Source organism: Thamnophis elegans, chromosome 2 (genome assembly GCF_009769535.1).
Source record: "Thamnophis elegans isolate rThaEle1 chromosome 2, rThaEle1.pri, whole genome shotgun sequence".
Taxonomy (NCBI): domain Eukaryota; kingdom Metazoa; phylum Chordata; class Lepidosauria; order Squamata; family Colubridae; genus Thamnophis; species Thamnophis elegans.
The window spans coordinates 62,903,428-62,927,537 of record NC_045542.1 but is presented as its reverse complement, the minus strand read 5'-3'; the positions used below and the strand labels follow the sequence as shown (position 1 = coordinate 62,927,537).

The 24,110-nt window shown below is 38.8% G+C and overlaps 1 protein-coding gene across 2 annotated transcripts in view; it reads right to left on the bottom strand.

Annotated features, from left to right (window-relative positions):
• PIK3R5 (phosphoinositide-3-kinase regulatory subunit 5) overlaps positions 1 to 15,502 on the bottom strand; it is a 57,502-nt gene extending 42,000 nt beyond the window's left edge. The window contains exon 1 of one of the 2 annotated variants that reach the window (XM_032212205.1): positions 15,332 to 15,502. The gene's annotated coding sequence lies outside the window, so the exon portion shown is untranslated. Of the gene's footprint in view, positions 1 to 14,552; positions 14,669 to 15,331 lie in introns of those variants that run through there. The other variant, XM_032212206.1, reaches the window with a different exon arrangement.
• Between the last annotated feature and the right edge of the window lie 8,608 nt (positions 15,503 to 24,110).

Here is a 24,110-nt window from a genome sequence, read left to right as displayed (position 1 = left end):
AAAATAGAAGGTTATTGCAATGATTAGTTTTTAAACATTTTGAGTTTCCTTCTTTAAAATTGAAATTGAAGAGACCTCTAATTTGTAAACAGTTTTATAGCATCATATTCAGGACCTCAAATCAAACTAAGGCCTTTCTTCCTCTGACATAAACTTCCCATATCAAATTAATCCATGCACAGTCCTGCATTTCAAAAGAATTCCAATTGAGCTTAATGGGAGCTATTGCTTGGAAAGCATGTGCCAGAAATAACTTATGATCTATCAGTAGAACACAGAATTCAAGAGCAACCTAACATATTGTAGATCTGAGTCCAATACAGTCTATGAAGTTAAAAAGCAGTTAACATCTATAGCACATCACTATCTCTATCTCTAGGTTTCTGTATTTATGTGTACTCCAAACCATTCTTGGAAAATCAAAATAACAAGGGCAGCTTTCAGAGTTTTATCTAGAGTATGTTTCCATGCCCTGAAGGGAAAAGAGGTAAGATAGTGGATAACATTCTAGGAAGCTAGAGGACATTGTGGGAAAAAGTTTGCTTTTTCCATATTAATCATTTTATGGAATGCCCAGAAGATGAGTTCAGAATTTCAAATACTCCCATCAGCTCAAAAATGTTTAAATTTAATTTAAAACACATCGTTTTTAAAACACTCATATTTCTAAGAAATTATTCATTTTATAAAACAATTTGGATTAAATTAAGTTAAAGCAATACATAGACAATATACAAGAAGCCCAAACAGTGAAAATACAGATTATACTGTAAATATCCTTAACAGCATCGTTGCCATGTAACCCCTTTGGTAATGCAAATTATCTACTAAAAGCAAATGTAGAAAGGAAGAAGGGAAGTCCACCAGCCCTGCTACTTTTCCTGAGATGAAGTACTGACACTTCACTTAGAACTTGTCCAAATTTAGCACCTAAAAATTACCAATTATTTGTTGTCAAATCTTGAAAAAGTCAAACTGACAATGGGCTCTAGGTCTTACACACTCTTGCATGAATTACTGTCTAAATCTGTCCATTAACATCACCTTACATTCAAAACTGGAGTGTTAATTGCATCTGAAACACTCCATGGTTTTTCCTGGACAGCCTCGTTCCTAAATATCAACCTGTGTCCCTTTCCTCACACAGAGAATTAAATCTGAAGCAGCAGATTTCTAAATCTAAGTTAGCAACCACATATTTGGATTCCCCCCCCTCAAAATAGCACTGAGTTTTGTAAAGCCATATTTCCCCTAATCCAGCCCAAAAGATGAAAAGAACAAAATTTACACAATTACTCAGCACTTTTCTAGCATGCCAATTTCTTCATGTGCACATATGAACACATATCATCATGTTTGAATTCTACTGTCCATTCAGCAGGCATAGCAACAAGTCTGTTACTGATTTTCTACGACCTATGTTAAAGCTGCACACGTGCCATGCTTTTCAGTTTCTCCCGTATTATTCAGTAATTCTTTTAAAAGTTCAGAAAGAAAATATTCCTTTTGTTGGAAAGTAAATAAGCACAATTTGCCTCAAGAATGAAATCATTTGAATGGGAATTATGACACAGATTACATAGAGGGCTATAGAATAATGATTATTGAACATGTAAGGGATATGAGCCAAACAAAAAGAAATTTGAACACCCTACTGGTGCAGTGGTTAGAATGCCTTTAGAATGCAGGCTAACTGTGCCCACAGCCTGAAATTCGACCTTGACCAGCTTAAGGTTGATTCAGCCTTCCATCCGTCTGAGGTCAGTAAAATGAGGACCCAAATTGTTGAGGACAATATGCTGATTTTGTATACTGCTTAGAGAGTGCTGCTGTAAAGCAAGATGGAGCAATATATAAAGGTAAGTGCTATTGCTATTGTTATTGTTCCAGATTTCTCAGTAGACTATATAGCTTCCACTTATGTGGAAAGCTCATGTACCTTATGTGGTGACCTTATATGACAACACCTTATATGATGACCCCTGTGTCTGCCTTATTAAGAGGAATCCTGACACTTTCCAGATGTATGTATTGTTGCAACAGTTGCTCCCACACAAACCAACTTCTTGTAAAGAAGCACTGGATCCAATTCAGATCAATTCCAGTTAAAGTTTTCATTTCGCATTATAACCAGCATTTATTTTCCAACAAGAGCAACACTATTGCATCAGATCCACACACTTAATAGTAATAGAAAAATGCTGATTTTATTTATGGAAGAACAATTTAACCATTTTGGAAGAATGCTTACATTACTATGGTGAGATCTTACAGGAGACCAGATTCCCCCCCCCAAAAAAATCTTATTTTGCTTTAACCAAAGAATCCACCTAGTTAATTCTGAGAGAATCTGAAATCATTCTAAGAACATAACTTCACCAGATCTTCCATAACCTGAGAACATTAACTACTACAACCACAATGGAACAAAAGAAGCTTGAGACATTTAGTAGCACACATCAAAGTATTTTAGTGTCCCATAAATACATGGAGTATCTAAGACCACCGTAATGAAGAAACTACCATCCCAATTAGTAGATCTGGGCCTTCCTGAAAGAAAGGAAAGAACAAGGCCGCTAAGAATTAGGGTAAAAGAGAACTCCAGATCAAACACTTCATAAAATTTACTTTCACAACCTCTTACTGATCTAATTGAAAAGAGCATCAGACAGAATATATTCTGGGAAAAAGAAGCAAAATTGCCATTATTCAATTCCCACATGGGACAGAATCTTGATGCTCGTATAAAGAAAGCATGCATTTCACTAGGTACAACCAAATAAAACTGCAATGTTTAAATGTTGATTGTGCAACTGACACACAAAATGAAACAAACAAGTAGGTCATTGGTAGTTTTTCAAAAGCAACCCTGAATGTGTCACCTGCCATTATGTGTGAAACTAAAAAGACAAGCAGGTTTTCCTTTTAAAGTGTTAGTCTTTATTCATTTTTTCCAAACACAAATTTTCCTGGGACCAGACCATCTTCTCCTAATATCTGGCCTTTTGTATCCTATATACTGTATGCCAACCTGCTGCTAAAAATAATCCTTACTTAATATCAGTGAATGAGCAGGATTTTTTTTATAAGTACAACTATACATCACTTACAGATGGTAAGTACCAATAGGTCATAATATGGCATTCCCCAAACCAAGTTGGTCATAAACGTTGGACTTATTCGGGACTTTTCTAGCACTCAGAACAGAAAAACGCTAGACAGAAACAATATTATGGTTAAGATGTTAAACTAGCAACAGCAAGGTCCCAGGTTCACATTCACCCTTAGCCCCAAAATTCATAATTGACCCTGGGCCAGATGTTCTCTATCAATCCATCTTATCTCACAGGATAATTATGGGGGGAAATTGGAAGAACAGCTATGCCCAATGCTCATAAATCAAGCCTGCAAGTCATTCAAAGTCCTCTCCAGATTTTGTAATGTACTCTTCATGTCAAAGGAAATAAATAATCTTGGCTTTCCAAAACAGCTATGTAGAAAATGTAATCTCCCTCTATGCACATGCCTACACACTCTGTGCTCATCGGATCTTCACTGGATAGAAATCCTTGGTTTCAGGAACCCACATTGAGATTGAAACAAGACACACACACACACACACACACACACGCACACACAGACTGAGGTTTCTACACGAGAAATCGCCTCCTGTACATACCTCTGTATGAGAGCAATTATAAATAAGCTGTAAAGTATTTTCTAATTCTAAAAGCAGCTAGGATTCTGTCATTCTCCTAAATGTATTTAACTGACAACTTCTATCTGTGGAATCTGTGGAAAAGTATAAAGAAGAGTCTTAGTGAACAGGGAAAAGACTGCTGCAAAATAGTTAGCTACAACACAACACTAATGATAGGGGCACTTGCGACATCTCATGAAATCACTTCTATAAAAGTCAACATGAAGTTCCTGTCTTGCTAGAAGGGAAGTGTGTTTGTGCATTGGGGGGGGGGGGAACAAAGAGAGCTGAACAGCAGCAACCAAATGATAATTTAACACTTCACACTCCCAGTTCCTCTTTGCATCTCTACTTCCGCTTTTGATTACCAAGAGTATTCTCACTCGGAAAAGTTTGCTTTTATCAGCCACTTTCTCAAGTGATTTCCAAAATATTCCCCATCTGTAACTGTGGACAGGCAGAATTCTTTACTTCTTTCTGTAACAATTACTCAGACTTTGTTCTGTCACTTTATATCAAATCAGTTGTGTCAATTGTTGTCCTTTCCTTGTTTCTCCTTTCCCAGAGACCCAAAGGTGAACAGTGACAACTACTAGAAAAATAATGAAAAAGGTTTAGACAACTCCAGCTAGACTTAGGAGAGAAAAGAAGATGTATTTAATAGCCATTATAATCAAAAAGCTGTTGAATGGACTACAGGATATAAATAATAATTTTAAAAAAATCTCCCTACCCATCAGCCCAACAAACAAGTTTCAGAGTAGCACACACACCTACTTAACATTCCCAGAGATGTTTGCAAAAACAGAATTCTTCACATTTGAGAACTTGTTTACATTGCAACTCACTGAAGTACAAAGAAATTTATTGTGCTGCCTCATTCGCAAAAAGAATGCAGCCATTATCTCTCTCAACAACTGTCATAACCTCTGAGTTCCCCCACCAAATGATAAGCAATGGCAGCTACTTTTAGAGAACTGTGTAAGTATCACTGAAAACAAAAATTTTCACACTCCACTATCTTTGTTTATCTGGAACCTCTGCTCCAATCATCTGCCTTTGACACAACATTGTCACTAATCAGCTTTAGAGTATGACAAAGATAGGAACATTTTTTTTTACAATTCCTGATAAATGTATTTATTTGTTTGCTTGCTTATTTGCTTGTTGGTTTAGAACGTTCATATGGGCTCCCATTTTAAACATATAAATCTGGGTAGCTAACAACCAATTTACACAATTAGTTTTTTTATTTAAAAAAAACATTTATAACCAACCAAATAATCCAATACAAAAGGAAACCAAGGCACAGATGCACAAATGTTGTTTATTTGTTTATTTGTACCCCATCTTTTTTATTTTTACAAATAACTCAAGGTGATAGACCTATCCAACACACTATCCGCATCCTATTTTCTCCCCAACGACCCTGTGAGGTGGCTTGGACTGAGAGAGTCACTGGTCCAAAGTCACCCAGATGGCTGTCATGGCTAAAGCAGGACTTGAACACATGGTCCCCTGCTTTCTAGCCTGGTGCCTTAAACATTAGACCAAATTGACTGTTATATTGGCTTTCCTAACATCCTGGTCCTAATGCCTGGGGAATTGGTGGCCTTCTGCTTGGTTCTTTCTGAATCTAAGGAATCAAGTTGTTTCACAGGAAAAATTAATAAAATTAATATCCGGTTCGCCCGGTCCGGACTGGCTGAATCCCACCCCTGGCTAAAACTCTTAGTGATAGGTAGTCCAACATGAAGCCTGGCCCCATGCCATGCAGGTTTTTCAAAGTGATAACCAGTCCCTTGAGCTGCATCCTAGTAGAATACAGGAAGGTAATTCTTCTCACAGTGTTACACTGGCAAGTTTGGCAGCACTCAAAATTATGCATCTGCATTTTAAAAATCATTGATGCTTCTGAGTATTCTTTAGAATTCTGACTATTTTTCAGTATTCTCATGTTGTAAGAGAAGTGGGGTTGCAGTAAACCAGTTGAGAAATGGTTAAGACATGAGTCTTATTCCAGGCCCACGAATAGGCACAACTGGTGCATAAGATGTGAAAGGTCATTGACTGAGGCTGTCACCTACTCTTTCAGCAGGAGCCATGAATCAGGAGGAGCCCCAGATATTGCTCCAACTCTGTTTGAGGAAGCATGATACCAACAAGAGTTAAAAAATGAAAAATCACTAGATCCAGAGGGGTCAAAAACCCAGGACAACTTGGTCTTGCCAATTTCTGGCAGAGAAACTGTAGGCATGTAAAGTGCACATGAAATGTTTAACTGATCCATTGACACATATACCATCCAAGCAAGCCATCCCCTAACCGAGTGTATTTGGGGCATTGAAGCATTGAAGCTTTGCTGGAGGTAGGGAACAGAATGGATTATAGTTGCAACAAGAAGGATTTAATGTCCCTGGACTCCCACAACTGTCACTACTTCATTGATGAAAAATGGAAAAACCACATTTGATAACTGTCATCTTCAGCACATGCGCAAAGGCATGAAAGATCCCTCAATCACTTTTCCCTTGCTTTTAAGGATCCAAGCAAAAATCATTGCAACCCTTTGGAAGAGAAGTAATAAACATGTAAGAATTGCTATGATAAAAAAGCCACATAATTTGTCTAAGGAATTGGGCTTCAAAAGCCCAATATTTGCTTTGGTTTATTGCAGAATATATGTAATTTCATTGGGAAAAATACATAAAAAATACATAAGGAGGAGGAGAATAAAATGTTGATTGTGAGATACTTGGTAGGCAGAGAGGTTTCTTGTTTTCTATCATCCAAATATATAAAAAAATCAAAAAGGAAATCTCAAATATTGACAATTGCACAAACAACAGGGTGATTCATATGTGTTCTTCATTTGGGGAAGTAGAGGACATGGCAGATTTGGGAAAGCACAAGAATGTACAATCATGGATCAGCTGAGACAACAAAATGCCACTCTTTAGTATATACGCATGTGTAGTTCACAGGATGAAGAAATACAAAGCTACCTAAAACCAGCAGTAACACTTTTCAGTCTAGCACTGTTGTGTATTGGCAACACAAAGAAACAGTAGGCGCTTTAAACAAGAGATGTTGTCTAATGTAATACAAAGGAAATTCCATCTGGACCATTTTAGATTTTTAAACGTATTTCATACAAAAGAAAGACAATCACTGACTGAAAAACACAACAGAATTTCTAGTATTTTTTTAAATTAAATTCAGGCATTTTTGGTAGAAGCTATACATCTGATTTGTCTAAGTTAATTCTAACTCCAAACTGGCTAATAACAAATTAAAAGGTTCCGTAATCAGAGAACACATGGATCGTATACATAACCTTGTCATAGGATATGGGATGTCAGTAAATCATTAATATCCCTGAAGGTTATTAAATGGAAGTTCAATTTTATTTATTTATTTATTTATTTAAAAGATTTGTATGGCCACCCCTCTAAAATACAACTCTGGACAGCTTCCAATAATAAAACCCAAAACTATAAAAACCATAAATCTTTTTTTCTTTGACATTAAATATTTTATTAGTTTATCAAAATATAAAATGCAGAAATACACACCATCAAAAACAACCCAAACTCAATGTCTCGGTCGTGCCCTTGGGAAAATTAGTCAATTTAATCTCTAACAAAGAATTTCCATGTGGCTCCACAGGACATGGAGACAAGTACACTGGGGACTTAGATCAGAGATGGAGTTATTTACACCCATCCAGATATGGTTGGCTGACAATTCCCATGATGACCAATGGTGATGGAGGTTAGAGTCAATGTGTAATGATAGACCACCAGCAAAGCTCTTTAATATTGGTTACAACTATGGTGCTGGAGAAGACTCCTGTGAGTCCTTTGGACTGCAAGATGATCAAACCAGTCAGTCCTAGAGGACATCAGCCCTGACTGCTCTTTAGAAGGCCAGATCCTGAAGATGAAACTCAAATACTTTGGCCACCTAATAAGAAAGAAAAACTCACTGAGAAGAGCCTAATGCTGGGAACGATTGGGGGGACGCCAGAGATGAGGTGGATGGATGGAGTCACCGAAGCAGTAGGCATGAGCTTAAATGCACCCCAGAAGATGATAGAGGACAGGAAGGCCTGGAGGAATGTTGTCCATGGGGTCACGATGGGTCAGACACAACTTTGAAACTAACAACAACAATATCTTGAGGCTATAGTACCTGTTAAAAACACATTGTTGACACCTGAGATTGGCTTAAATCTTTTGATGTTTCTAGTATGTAAGTTCTCTCATTGAATTTGATTGGGAAAGTTTCTTTTTTCCCCTCCAAAATAGTGACTTTGAAATCTGCAATGAAGTGTCTTGGGAGGCAGAACTGTTATTTTCCTTATTTTGAGACCTGATATCAAACTTGTGTCCATTATTATTTTTTTGCACAAAGAGGGCATTGTTTGCATACATGCTATACGTCACATTAAAGAGATAGCAACTGATATTGCCACTAATCTAATTTGTGCACTTGTTGATCCTGTGATTGTGTTGTTGATATAGGTGTAGGGGAAATCTGGATTTGCTTCAGTGTGCAAGAGAGGGATTCATCTTGCTGGCAATAAGCCATTATAGTTTGCTACTCTTCCCCAATCTAATGTCTATACAGGTTCCTTCAACTTTATTTTTTAACCATCTTTCTTCACACCCATACTATCAAAGGACTCAGTGTTTTCATATACTGTACAGAAATTAGGGGATTTCCCCACCCTTCAACTACTGTAAAAACAAATGTCAGAATGCTGAAAATTAAATATCTCTGAGATCTTGATCCAGACCAGAATTTTTGTGTTCCAGCCCAGTTCTCCTCCACCCATTTGCAAAGCAATCTCCTAAGAAAGCTACAACTAATTAACAAATTCATTGGGGCCAAATCAGAAACTATATCAGCCATCCAGATTAAGAGTTCAGTCTGGAATGCTGCAATATATATGCCATGAGTTGTGCTAACAATCTATCTTCAGGGAACTGTATTTGCTAAGTTTTTGGGGATGAACAGTCTTAGTCCAGAATTTCTTAACCATGGCAATTTTAAAAAGTGCTGACTGAGAATTCTGGGAGTTGAAGTCCACCCATCTTAAAGTTGCCAAGTTTGAGAAACACTACTGTAGCGAGTGCTGTGTTCTACACAGCATTAGTCACTCCCTCTTTTTAGGCTTATGGTACATCTTTGCATGTTTTTAGACTTAAAATGGATAGAAAGAACACTATTGGTTTTTGATAATAGGAATAGCACTTAGACTTATATACAGCTTCACAGTGCTTTACAGCCCTCTCTAAGTAGAGTCAGCATATTTTCCCCAACAATCTGGGTCCTCATTTTACCAACCTTGGAAGGATGGAAGGCTGAATCAGCCTTGAGCCTGGTGAGATTTGAACTTCCAAAATGCAGGCATTTTAACCACTGCACCACCACAGCTCTATTAACAGTTAGAGGGGACTATAAAGCTTATAGTAAAGGGAATCATAGGACACAGGCTGCCCATTCCTGGTATACCTATAAAAAAGCCTTATAAATGTCTTAAATCTAGATTGGTATTTAAAAAAATTATTGATTTATATCATAAATTTAAACTTTCACTGTTGCTATTTATTGATAACAAATTCAAATATAAAGCAGAATCACTATTGACACAGTTTATCTTTCTCTTGACAACAGAACACACAATACTTGGTCTCCTATCTTCCAAGGCAAAAATAATTCCAGAAATTAATATTAATAATTCTATCAATTTTAAGAATTTAACAATATTTAACTATTTTTGAAACACCAGAATAGGATTAATGCGATTAATTGCTCCAAAATAATTAAATGTTTTTTAAAATTGTTAGAAAGGTGATAGAAAGTTAATAAAGATTTAAAGATCCTGATGTATTGTTAAAATTGGTTTCTAAAATCAGGAATTTATTTATGAAGAACTTTGGATACAGTGTCCTTGGATTGTTACGAAGAAAATTGGTCTTGGAAAGACACGTGCATACAAGATGTCAAAAGGTAGCTTGATAAAATGTGCACACAGTCAATTTATCATCTCCTAATACAAACCTTCTTTACATCCTGTTTTTCCATACCTGACATGCAATTTTTCCCAAGGCAGATTTATTTCCAAGCACTATTTCCTAATGCATGCATTTTTATTTCTCCAAGGTAAATTTTCTTCTCCAATGTTCAAAAAACAAAAACAAAACCCCACCAACTGCCTCATAAATGTCAGGTAACTCGGAGTAGGGAAGGGCAACTGCCTTCCAGTTTATGTATTAAATTAGATCAGTTCCTAGTAAATGCAAGACGGAAAAAATTCCATTGAAAGGTAGCAGGTCAAGTGAGGCTACCCAGAGCAGGCTGTATGATATGAAGTTCTATCCACCTAACATCTCACTATCCTGCTGTCAGGATTCCAAGTAACACTCCCAACGTAAGAAGACTCCAAGACTTGAGCTTCCTCAAAGTTCCATTTTATTAGAGATGTCATATTGACACATCTGGGAAAACCCGAATTTGAAAGTTTCCAGGTTTTCCACATCCAAAAGAAAGTTCAAGTCCCTGCCCAGCACCCACATGTCCATCACAAGATCCAATCAGGCACCATCCAAAACTGGAGATGCCTGGATGTAACTGGAGTTACATCATCGCAGCTGCAGGGCAAGGTGTCCTTGACTCTCTGAGAAAGGAATGTTATTTTGACTATATATCATCCACACTCTATAATCCCCCCTCCTGTTTTCCCACAGTAGAAAATATAGCAGGCCTGAAGGCCCAATGTAAAAGATGGCTTCCAGATCTGACACCTGCATCTCTCCCTTACCCCAACATCTGCCCTCAGGCTTACCTGCTTAGAAATAGGTGCAGCTCTATTCATGCATGGATTTATTTACAACATGTCAAGGCGTATGCAAACATCTTGTTGTCTGCTTGTCACGGCATAACTATCTTTCTTACAGCCTGAGACTCTTTGGCTTTTTAGGCTGCAACGAAACCTCCAAAAAACAGGGAATCACATACTACTGGGCATTTCAATTTGGAAAGTGTACACCATCATGATGCATGGCAATAAGGCTAACACAAAGGAGCAGGAGCAGCACTTCACACACACATTCTTTCAGCAGTTTAAAAAATATTTATTTATTATGCTGCAAATATCCCCATAAGGTAACACTGCCAAATATACCACTGATGGAAATGTCACAGAAATTCTCAAACATCTTGAAAGACAGAAAGAAGCCTTTTTACAGGAGCAGAAAATGAAAACATTGCAAGGCAGCTTTTGACCCCACATTCGTTTTTACTGCAGAAACTCATGATTTGCTTTGCGACCCATGTGTTAGCAGATGCCATGATAGCTAGAACTTGGCTATGGGGCCTATCTGGTCAACAAAAGTTCAGGTCGGTTGCTTTTAACCTGGCACCTTCCAGGAGCATAGCTGACTACTCTCATTCTTTCCTTGACAACCAGGACCTTGTTGGTTGGGAATAACCAAAGTTGTACTCCAATATTTGAGGAAGAATCAGGCTGGAGGAGGTTGACTGATGAAACTGCCTTTGGATAGAAGCTACACTTAATTCTTCCTATTTGCTAATATCTCAAAGTTGGGGAAACGTTTTAACATCTGACATGTTAACAGCCATTTCAGTCTTGATCCCAGATTAAAAATTATCTCTTGGCCCAGTCCTTGCATACACTTAACCACAACTTTACTATCAACCTCAATAGAGGATGTTAATCTCAATAAGGACACAATCAGCAGTCACCAAATGTTTTGAGTGTCCTGGCCCAGGCAAGAGGAATAGTCTTTATGTCAGAACTCCTTTGAAATTCCTAGTTCCTAAAATTATTTCTCCCTGCCATCCAGGTTGTTCTATTTAGTAGTAAGTGGCCTTCTTAAGGAGTCACCTATAAAACCTGTAACCATTGACCTGCAAGGACACAAACACACCAAAAAAACACAACCATTGACCTGCAAGAACGCACACACATATCCAAAAAATAAAAAATAAAAGAGAAGACATAAGCAGCATTCTAGGATTTGAACCCATAGGGGGATTTTCATGGTATTAAAACAGTCACAGTTAATTCTAATTTGGATCAAATTTGCAATGCAAAACTATGGAAGATGATTCCAATCTGAAGTTGCAGCGTAACTGCTCTAACTCAGACTATGAAGATCTATGCTGAGAACAGCACTGGATAGCAACATGATTTTAATCTAGGTTTCCCTAGGTGCAGATGCCCTCACACTTCTGTTTTCACTCTTTGAAGCAGGTAAGAAAGGAGGCCATGTTGACTTAACATAATGGTGGAAGCATTGAAACTCTTGTTCCTGCAAGCAGGTGTGTTGTCATTTATCTAGTAAAGAATTGTAAGGCCAATTGTAGGCCCCAGGCTCAGAACTCTTGGCTTTGCTTCATAGGTAGAGGTAGGCAGACTATGGATGTAAAATAATCTACTGACCAGGAAACGGGTGCCTATTTGACAGCTGCTACATTTTACGAATACAGATGGCTAATAACAATGCGGGGGGGGGGAGGAAATGCCACCTGTCTGGATGGGAACTTGTTTATGCGTTATTGTGCATTTGAATACATATGGATGTATTTGGAAACAAGCAAAGTCTTTTATCAATGAAAGCAAAAATAAGAGGGGAGAAGGAGAGGGAGGGAGAGAAGAGAAATTTTGTCCTCAGGAAAAAAATACTAGTTTGGCTGAAACCTGAATTCATGAAATAAGATTACTGCAATAATTTCTTACAGCCCTAATCAAAAATATGTTTGAAAAAATATACTTAAATTTTCTAATGCTTCAGTCTTTTATATATGGATTTTAAAAGGAAGCATAACACTAAAATGCCTTATAGTGAATAGAATAGAATAGAATAGAATAGAATAACAGAGTTGGAAGGGACCTTGGAGGTCTTCTAGTGCAACCCACTGCTCAGGCAGGAAATCCTACACCACTTCAGACAAATGGTTATCCAACATCTTCTTAGAAACTTCCAGTGTTGGAGCATTCACAATTTCTGGAGGCAAGTTGTTCCACTGATTAATTGCCTGCAATATTCCATTCCAACCACTGCACCACCGGGGCTATTAAGCTTCTAAGTGAACCAGGTAGCTGCACCTGGAATTGCTCCCCAATCAGTCTATAGGGGACTGCCATCTGATTCAATCTAGTGGAATTTGCAGGACAAAGGCAAAAAGTGGGACAGACGTTATTAACAGATGGAACCAAAGCATAACATACCCATCATCATCAAGTTTCTGTACAGGTTATTGGAAGCAAATATAGAATTTAGTAATAGAGAAAGAAGCCGTTGGCAGCTGGTTCTTCCCCACCAGCAATCTAGAATCTCTCTCATTATGAAAGTTGGACTGGGCAAAAACATTTGCCTCAGTTCTCATTTCTTAATGAAAGCTCTATTTTAGCTACTATAGAAACTCAGATTTCTATGCCAGACTTCCTGATATGTATAGTACTTATTGAAACAAGTGCAGCAAAGGGAAGGAGAAGGCTCAAGGGATGCACCTCTGAAATAGCCTCTGAGACCAGAGGCAAAGCTTTGATTTGATGACTAAGTTTTGGTGAGTTTTCTGCTTGGAAACCTGCGAAGTAGGAAGCCAAACAGTCTTTCAGAAAACAAAGTAACTCAGTTCCATTAATCAAAAGTTGCAAACTGGTTAAACATATGCCCAGGCAGACCAAGAAAAGATAAATAAAATATCTTCAGTATGGACCCATGGGGGAAAAAAAACAGCCCTCTGGTTGCAAACTTGCCATGACACCCCAAAGCATTTTTGTTGCAGACAGAACAAGCTTTCCTACGCATGCACCAACTCCTAATAAATATTCAGCATTGAATATTTCCTTGAACTTCCTTGAATGGAAAAAAAAATCTCCTTACATCATGAATCCACATAGCTCCCAGCTCATCATGACACATTTGATTATCTGTCAAATTAAACAACCCCTGAGCCAAGGGACCATAGGAATCAATTATCCTTTATCAAGATAAGTATCTGCAGGGAACGTGCCCCCCAGCAGCTAAAGACAATAGATGTGGAGCTCACACAAAGCACTTGTGACTGAAAAAATGAGAAATCTGCATAGCTGCATGTCACAATGCTGAAGCAAAGGAAGAGAGATTGGCCAATGGTCCTTCAATCAGGAACATTTCTGAATTTTTACCACAGCTCTGGGACGCCATTCACAAGTCTGATTTCCACATTAATCTTACTTCTTAAGACATTACAAAATCATCTTGTGGTGAGGGTGTAGTGGAATATCCCCATTTATTAAGCCTCTTCATAATGTTATTCCTCCCATCTATGGTGGTGTGCAAAAATTAGCCAGTCTACTAATTATTTTATCTTGCATAATCCTTTCTCTGTGGACAAATCAGGTCTAATGTTATTTTATTTTATTTTTCAGGAAAGATGTCTCTCTTAATGGGCCGACTGTGAGTCTTGCCATCACTCTCTTTGTCCTCCCCTCCCTATCCAAAATTGTTCAAAAGAATGAAGGAACTTTGTACACACAGTGAAGTCACCATAGAAATAAACATCCTGGTGTGTAAACACTATGGAAAAGGTGGGAGCAAGACACCAAGACCTTCGCAGGAAAGGAAAGGGAGCCCATGCAACCCTCCAGGGTGAACAAGGATATGATAAATTGCCCCCTCTTGTTTTCTCTGCAATCACAAGCACACTCAATGCATCTATTTGCATTTTCAGCCTGACTCTCTAGTTCCTATTCTAAAAAATAATAATGCGTCAAAGTAGCATTGCAACATATTAAGAAAATGGTTTTTTTTTTTACCAAGCACTCAAGTACAACCTTCGAGACTTCTCATCAAAGCTTTCAGTCCAAAAAAGAGCTCAGGTTGTGATCCTGGACCCATGCCGCAGCTTGCAGCCCATTCCTCTACGGCTACGGTTCAGCCGCTTCATGTCCGTGCTTCCCCCACAGCGAGTGAATCCGGATTTTAAAAGTGCTTCGAAGCAGTAAACATTTGCAAGTATTCTGAGGAAGTCCTTAGCATGCCGCGATCATCCACCCGTGGGGCCAGAGCCAGGAGGATCCGGGAACCGGAATCCGCTCCTTCCCACAACTCCCCACCCCTCTTTTTACTTCGAGTCGCTTAGCGAAGCTCAGCCTTTGCTCCCATCTCCTTTTCTTCGCTCAAAAGATGGACAAAAAAAACAAAAACCCTTCTCTTTCCGCGGAGAGCGGGAATCGAACCACCCCAAAGCTGTCATTTGCTCATCCACGGAAGGTTTGGCTCTAAGTCGCCGGTAGCAGCTGTAGCAGCCGCCACGGAGAAGGGCTGCCCCTACCTGCACCCGTCCCGAACGCCAGCTGATCGTTTCCAAAACCTCCACGGAGATTTCTGCCCATTTACTTCACCTCCCATTTGCCCCGATGCCCGGCTCCCCCCCCCCCCACACACACCCGTTCAAAGCATCCCCTCCCTCCCTATTCATGCATCTCTCAGCTCTGCTGATTGCCCCGAAGGGTTAGTTCAGATCAACTGAAGCCCTGCGCTTTTCTCTCCCGAGCCATTCTGGACTGCCGCCCATTTCCCCCTCAATGCCCTTTGGGGACGGATCATCTACCTGTCCGGCGCCTCCTTGCCGAGCCTTGTCCTCCAGGCCCATCCTTAGGGCCGGAGCTTAGGTTGCAAGTCGGACCCGTAACATCTGGGATGCGAGGCGTCCGCGCTCAGCCTGCCGGGTTGCAACAACTGCAGTTTTCCATCGCCGGGCCAAGGGAAAAGTACAGTTGCCTTCAAGCTTCAAGGCTGGGCGAGAAACTTTCAAGCCCCGCCTCCCCCCGAGGAAAGCGCCCGGTCTTCTTGCCACGCCCTCGCCGGCGCTTGAAGCGGCGGGAAGGATCGAAGCGGCGTGTACACCCCCCCCCCAAATGAGCACCTGACTCTCTGCCCTCCCCGCAACCCGCCACTGTCCTCTGTGGCTCCCTTACCAGCGTTCGCGTTTGATTGCCAAACCTCCCTCGACGTTCAATACATCCTTTAGAAATCTGCCCAAAACCCACTTAACGTCTTCGTAAGCGTGAGCGTGCAGAGAGTGATAGGCTGCAACCTGTGTGTGTGTGCGCGTGTTTTGTCGCTTTTTTTCCTTTAAACGTTCTTTGGTGCTGCTTCTTTAATTTATCATCCCATATTATGGAATAGTTGGAACGCCGTGGCTCAGTGGCTAAGACGCTGAGCTTGTCAATCAGAAAGGTCGGCAGTTCCACCGCATAAGGGAGTGAGCTCCAGTTACCTGTCCCAGGTTCTGCCAACCTGGCAGTTCGAAAGCATGTGAAAATGCAAATAGAAAAATAAGGAACACCTTTGGTGGAAAGATAACAGCCTTTCAGCGTTTAGTCATGCCAGCCACATGACCACAGAGACATCTTCGGACATCACTGACTCTTTGGCTTTGTAACGGAGATGAGCACTGCCCCCTAGTTCGGAACGATTAGCACATATGTGCAAGGGGAACCTTTACTTTTATTATGGAATAGCTTCTCTGGGGAGCAAAGGAGGAGTGGGGAAGCAAAGACTAGAGAAAGAAGCAAGTAGATTCCCCCATCTTCTATCTAATGATATCTTTTCCCAAGCTATCACAAGCCGTATACAGATGGTCCTCGACTTACAACAGTTCCAGTGGTGGGTTGTAGCTGTACACCCCGGTACGGGTATACCGGTGCCTGCAAGGAGCACCAGGTACCGTTCCGGTACAGTGCTCCAGAGGGCTCACCCACCCACCCATCGTCCTTACCTGTATTTGAGCTCTTTGGCCCTCCTGCGCATGCGCATGGAACCTATGGCACCTGTGTGATGCTCCGCCGAGCAGCTGGAGTGTCGTGGAGGCATCACGGAGAATCGCAGGAGGTAAGGACCCATGCACGTGCTGTGCAAGTGTGCCATGATCATGTGATCAAAATTCAGATGCTTCATATTTATTTATATTTATATTCATATTTATGACGGTTGTTGTGTCCCAAGGTTGTGTGATCACTTTTTGCTACCTTCTGGCAGGCAAAGTCAATGGGGAAGCCATACTTACTTAACAACTGGGTTACTAACTTATCCACTGTAGTGATTCACTTAACAAGTGTGGCGAGAAAGGTTGTAAACTGGGCCAAAAGTCACTTAACAACAGAAATTTTGGATTCAACTGTGGTCATAAGCCAAGGACTACCTGTAAAGCTTTGTTTAACATCAATACAACATAGAATCATCCCCTGTAGATAACAACCAATTCACATATAGGTGTACATTTTATTGCTAAATTCCTTAGTGGGTGAGTAAATAGGCCATTCCAAATCATGGCACTGCCAGGCTTAAGCGGGCCTTAAGGCGAGATATTTGTGTGAGAAACAACATTATTGACACAAGCAATATTCAGTCCCAATTTCCCTTCAAAATCCACATTAAAAAAACACACTCAGAAATCCTGGCACTGTTCATATACTTGACACAGTTTTGCCCATTCAGTATAATCTTCTATTTTATCACATCATGGTTTCCCCAAATAGATGGAAAGTGTGGCTTTAGGAGCGATCAAAGCACCAAGGTGACAACCCCAACAATGTGACTGAAGCATCCCTTCTGTATGACACATGTAAGAAAAAAAAGTGGGGGGGAGCAAAGTTTCTATTGTGCAGCTGCAGCTGCCATTTTGACTTTTTTTTTGACACTCACCCACCGGACAGATATCTCTCCTAGCTATTGAAAGGTTGTCCACCCTGCTTTTAAACTTTGCCAAATGCCTCCTTGTTAGCTTGCCTGATTGGTATGTGATATAGTGTACCACATATGCCCACTCAGCTGGTATAAGTACATGACATCACTTGCTATAAAATCTGCATTGTTTGCATTTTAAAATGCATGGAAAGGTCATGTTCCAAAATATTTCTTGGATTGGTTTATATGCTTATCTTGATCTGCATGATCCCATAGAACAGAGAACTGTTCCTTAGTTCTTCAACTGGCTGGGCTGTATGCAACGGCTGGAACTATACTGCCAGTTGTAGAAATCAGGTTTTAGGTGCAAAATCTGGTAGATGCAGCCTTGCATATCTGATCATTTTGTCCCCACCCCCTACCCCCGTCTATAAAAAGGCATAATATCTTGGCAGAAAGCCATCTGAAGGGGATTACCATCAGCTCTTGGGGCTCATGCTGTGTGGAAGGAAGTGTAGAATTAGAATAAGGAGGAAGGTAATTTTCCAGGCCATGTGCACTGCTATAATTGCCCAGTAACTAGAGAAGTAAACAAGGTGATACTATTCTTCAAGTGGTGTTGTATGATGTCCTATGGGGAAGACTGTGCCTGCATTCTCCCAGGAAAAGCAAATAAACACAATGAACTTCTAGAAGACTAGTAGCAAAAGCCAGTGATTAGCAGTCATTTTGTCCACAAGCTAAATTGAATCTACTCCTTTTTAAACTTCCTTTAAAAAGTATTTTAGAGCAAACGTTTACTTCTGTAGTAAGCTCCTGTCAGCTTCAGATTATGCATTTCTTTTTAAAACTTACGTCTGAAACACAAATGAAAAACAACACAAGTCTCTTTCATACTTCCAAAGTAACACATTGATTATTGTGTGACATTCTGATTTGGTTTCCAGCCATAAGATTTGGTTTCATGGACTTAACTGTCAAGTAAAATACTATGTGCTTATGGTGTTATTCATAGTCACCATTTAATGACCATTTGCAGTTGAAAAACTTACTTTGCCACCAATCTACGCATTTATTATTTTTGCAGGTATGTAAAGCAAAGGAAAGTTGAAATAAAATTGCAAGTCCAGTTATAGTTTCACTTGGTGATAACTTAACTGGGCTGCTCACCCCACTTGTGGTTGCTACTAAATAAAGACTGAACAAATATTAGTTGGGTTTTTGATAGTAGAGATTTTAATGTGAAATAAAGCGTGTCTAGTTCAAATGACAGCGAGATGCAGATTTAGAATGGCTTGTTCCCCTTTATTGGTTTTTAAGTCTTGTTATATGCAGTCAACAGGAAGATCAAAGTAATATAAAGTGGAGGTGATACATTGGTAGGATCCAAGGTAGGATGGACTGCAACTTGTTCTTCAGTAAAATGAGAAAAAGAACATGTGATCCTTGAGATAAAAGGGAACATTCGTTTTAAGAGTCCTTCCAGCCGCTGCAGAAAAGATTGTTAGGCTAACAGTTCCTTCCTCCTCATTTCCCAGATGGGGGGGAGGCTAATTGTCATACAAGCTACTGCAGACATAGTAGGGAGGAGCTTACTTACTCCCCCTCCCATTTTCTACCTCCATCTCACTCATATGTGACTATGAAGAACATGATACCACAGAAATGAAATTCCTAGACTGCCCCATTTCTTTGGGCCTTTCACCTCCCCCTCAGAAGTGGAAAATTATCTACTCTCAAGTTGGCAGAAAACAATATTAGCCTTAAGTTAGAAATTCCCACTGCCAATTAGTATCCTGGCTATTAAATCAGAAGAAAAACATTTCCAGAAAATGTCAAAAAAGCTTTTATACTGTTGTTAAGCAAACCACATGAATGTGTCCCTGAAATTATAGTTAAGTTCAACTTACAGAAAACTACTTTTTGACTGTTCTGTTTTTCATCAAAAACTACCTAGATTTGGAGAGGAAAGAGATCCAGGTGTGCAGGATTATAATGATCAGACTAGGGGAATACTTTCAGGAATTTCTTTGCTGACAGACAATTCACAGACTGCTATTCGAAGACACTGATAAATATTGACTCATCAGATATTGTTCAGCCATAGTTCCTATCATCCTTCCTAGTGCTTATATGGTAGTGCACCTTCTTGACTTAACATTGATTTAAGTTACACTGCTGAACATTAAGTACTTAAAGGTAAAGGTTCTCCTCGCACATATATGCTAGTCATTCCTGACTCTAGGGGGCGGTGCTCATCTCCATTTCAAAGCTGAAGATCCGGTGTTGTCCGAAGATGTCTCCGTGGTCATGTGGCTGGCATGACTAGACACCAAAGGTACACAGAACACTGTTACCTTCCCACCAAAGGAGGTTCCTATTTTTCTACTTGCATTTTTACATGCTTTTGAACTGCTAGGTTGGCAGAAGCTGGGACAAGTAACGGGACCTCACTCTGTCACATGGCGCTAGGGATTCAAACCACTGAACTGCCAACCTTTCTGATTGACAAGCTCAGTGCCTTAGCCACTGAGCCACCGCATCCCTTACTAAGTTCTTATGGCCTAGCAAAAGGAACTCAGGCTGTGTGCATATTCAGTAAACAATGACTTAAATGTTTTGGAATAACATATTGTATGAACACAGCCTGGATTGCAGACATATTTTAAAAGGTTCTTTATTAAAGCCTGGTTCATCCTAGGCAGTCTTTCTAGAAAAAAGTAAATAATAATGAAATTATTTTCCTATCTCAAAATGTTTACGTTTGAGGCCAGGTGGTGCCTAGGTAAACACAAATATCAGCTCTTGTTTATCACCTTCACACCTTTATATTATTCATATTATTTCCTGGGAACCCAGGAGCACAGTGAACAATAGATGCCAACTAAAAGAAGAAGAGAAACATCTTGTATAAAAAGGGTCATTTGCAATCTAACTGCTTACTTTTACTGTGGTAGGAAAAAGATTCTCTGCTTCCTGAAGCAGAAGAACGCTGTACAAGCTGCTTGCCTGTAATGGTGTAGGCCAGTTCTCTGTTGATTCCCTACTCCGCTGATTTGTTTTCAACACCATCCCCGGAATGGCATTTTTCTGTGGAATTGTATTTGCATAATTGAGTATACTTGCCTAAGCAAATCTATTCATAGAAGTATGCAAAGAATCCATCCTAGTGCCAGGCAGCACCAAGGAACTGAAAAGAAATTGCTTGCAGTGGTGTAATTAATTAAGAAGTAATCTCTTTCCATCCCCTCTCCCCAGAAATCTAGTGCTTATACATTTCAAGAGAGTCTGTAGCACTTTGGAAAGGACGGTAACACTTTCAGAGGACTGGTGATGAAAAGTGAACACAGCTGGGAGGAAAAGGCATTAAGAGTTGTTAACCTAATTTTGTGAAGCTTCTTCTCCTGTAACATAGTACTGCTAACTAGGGCATACAAAACCTTTTCCAGATTCTGGAATACAGGTCGTCTGCCTGGAATCCACACTGTATATTGGACATTAATACGATCGAGTGGGTCCAGAGGTATTTCACAAGAAGAGTCCTCTACTCGTCTGCTCACAATAGAATATTTTATGCCACCTGGCTTGAAATTTTAGGCTTGGACAACCTTGAACTATGCCACTTATGGTCTGACCTAAGCATAGTACACAAGATTGTCTGCTACAAAGTCCTGCTACCACCTACCTACCTACCCTCCCTGTTCTACTGTCCCCTACTATTTATTTATACTCATTTCATGTGCTCATGTCCATGTTTATACTTATACCTGTTGTCTCATACATGTTTGACAGACTAAATAAAATAAAAATAAAAAAAATACTTATACCTGTTGTCTCATACATGTTTGACAGACTAAATAAAATAAAAATAAAAAAAATAAGTTATGGACTCAGTACCAGCCTCCTGGGTATCATTTGGGACATGATCCTGCTGCCTAAATTTTGTAGAGTTGTCCAATTGCCCTTTTTTCCCTACAACTATTTAACCCCCACATATAGCAATATGAAACCATGGAACAATCTCTCTACAATTGTCTGTTCTCCCACAACCACTCCATCCCTTGAGCTGCTTCTCTCCACTGCACTGCAAGGATGTGGACTGTTCACAAGCATTTTATAGCCATGGATGAATAGCGGCTTATTTTTACAGTAGGGTTTTGTGGGTTATTTAAAAAGTCATCACGCTTCCCAAAACTAGATTAGATTTTGATGGGGGAAATATTGGGGACTTTTAATTATATGATTATTCATACTGGATAGCTTATTATATATTGGACTAAGGTTAAATGAAGAATATTATATGGATATTTTTTAAATGTTGATTATTAGTATTGTAATATTAGTATTGTAAGGGATTTTACGTATTAGTATTATTCATCTAAATTTAGAGAGAGGTTGTATTATTGTCTCTGTACTGGAAACAGTTGGAAATCATCTTGTTATATGTTCATTTCATGTCTTTTTTTAACCTACTCTTTTTTTCTCCACCACTTTTCCTTTTATATTAGTTTGCATTTTAATATTTTTTTCTTGAAATTTAATAAAGCTAATTCTTTTGCAAGCTTCTGACAAATGTCGGGCTCAATTGTGGTGTAAGTTGAGGACTATCTATAATTGTGAATGGAGATACAAACAAAACATGTAAGATACAACAATGAACAAAACAGGAATGCTCACTGTCTTCTCCCTTGTTTATTTTGGTTGTTAAAATACTGAATAGAAATATAAGACAAATTGAGAGGATGTGGGTGTGAAGATTTGAAAAGAAACTTATCAATTAATGTCTTTATCAGATAACTTGATATTGGCTTAGGAAAGGTCCTTTACAACTGAATTGAAACATTAATGGGAAAACTAAAATAATTTGGGGTGCAGCATAATCAATAAACAGAAGACAGAAATGTGACCAAATACATGAAATAGAAGATCAAACAGAATTGAATAATAAAACAGTCTCTAAGATTGAGATGAAAGTAAATATTTTGGTATCACTATGGTAAATAGGTATTGTATGTTATTTCAAAATAATCATGTTAAGACAAGGAATGGAATTTTAAAAAAACATATTAAATGAGAGAACATGTAATTGCTAAAATATTTAAACCTTTTATTGAAATTTGAAACAGAAGATGAACAAATGAAAGAGTATATGACAAAGTGGGCTAAGGTTTTGGTTATAATATGTAGATGGATCAATGTGGCTGAAATAATTTAAATTTACATTATGTTATAATCTTAAAGAGATTATTTGTAAAATGATGTACCATTAGTATATGACAACAGATAAATTGTCTAGATTTATTAAAACATTTCAAATTTATGTAGGAAATGTGAACAACAGTAAGAGATATTTTAGCAGTTGGATGTGCAAAAATTCTAGAAAATCCAAATATATACACTGATTCAAAGGATTTTAAAAATTAATATGCAATTGAGTCAACTTGTATTTCTTTTGGGTTTAATGGGCAAATAGTTTGAAAAAGTCATGAAACTTTTTTTATATATGATAACTGCAGTGAGGTTATTGTATTCACAAACATGGAAATATTCAGCATTAACTACAATAGAGGAGGGGTGGGTCAAGATGGTGGAATTTGCTGAGATGGAAAGCCCCAGTGGATGATTTGCATAAAATGAACTTCTGAATTTCTGACTTATGATTTTGATGATTACACATGATAAATTATAGAAAGAAGAGTCATGTAACCCTAAAGTAAGAAGTATAATTATATTTATACATTCTGTAAAGAAGGTTGGAAAATGATAGATGATAGACGATAGATGATAGATAGATAGATAGATAGATAGATAGATAGATAGATAGATAGATAGATAGATAGACAGACAGACAGACAGACAGACAGACGCACACACACACCGTATTTTTCAGAGTATCACACTTACCTTTTTCCCTCAAAAAAGAGGCTGAAAAACTGGGTGCATCTTATACACTGAATACAGCATTTTTTGTTTCCCAAAACCCCGCCCCCTTCACCAAAATCGCCATGCATAGCTTTAGGAGCCTTGCAAAGTGCTCCTGGGGGCTGGAGAGCGCAGAAATGTTCAATTTTCCCCACCCCATCCCCCAGGAGCACTCTACAAACTTCCTAAAGGCTAGTCATGCCCTTTTAAAAAAAAAAAAACGCCCCCTTTTCGCAAAAAACGGGCCATTTTTGGAAGGTCTGCAGAGTGCAAAAACTTTTTTTAAAAAAAATTGACTCTTCAAAACCTTGGTGCGTCTTATACACCAAAAATATGATATACATATACATATATACATATATACATATATACATATGCATATGCATATACATATACATATACATATACATATGCATGTATGCATGTATGCATGTATGCATGTATGCATGTATGCATGTATGCATGTATGCATGTATGCATGTATGCATGTATGCATGTATGCATGTATGCATGTATGCATGTATGCATGTATGCATGTATGCAGTATGTAGTATGTAGTTTCCTTTCTTATTTTATATTAGTTTGTATTAGCTTTTAGCTTTTATTTCCCCTTTTTAATTTTTTTAAATAAAATTGTATTAAAAAAGAATGTAATGTCACAGAGCCTTCATTGTGAGCTCTGCTCTTATCTTACTTATCCTTTGTTTGTGCTTTGTTTATGCAACAAATGTATGGCAGTGGCAGAAAGGAACAAGTCTGATGAAAGATTTAATTAACTT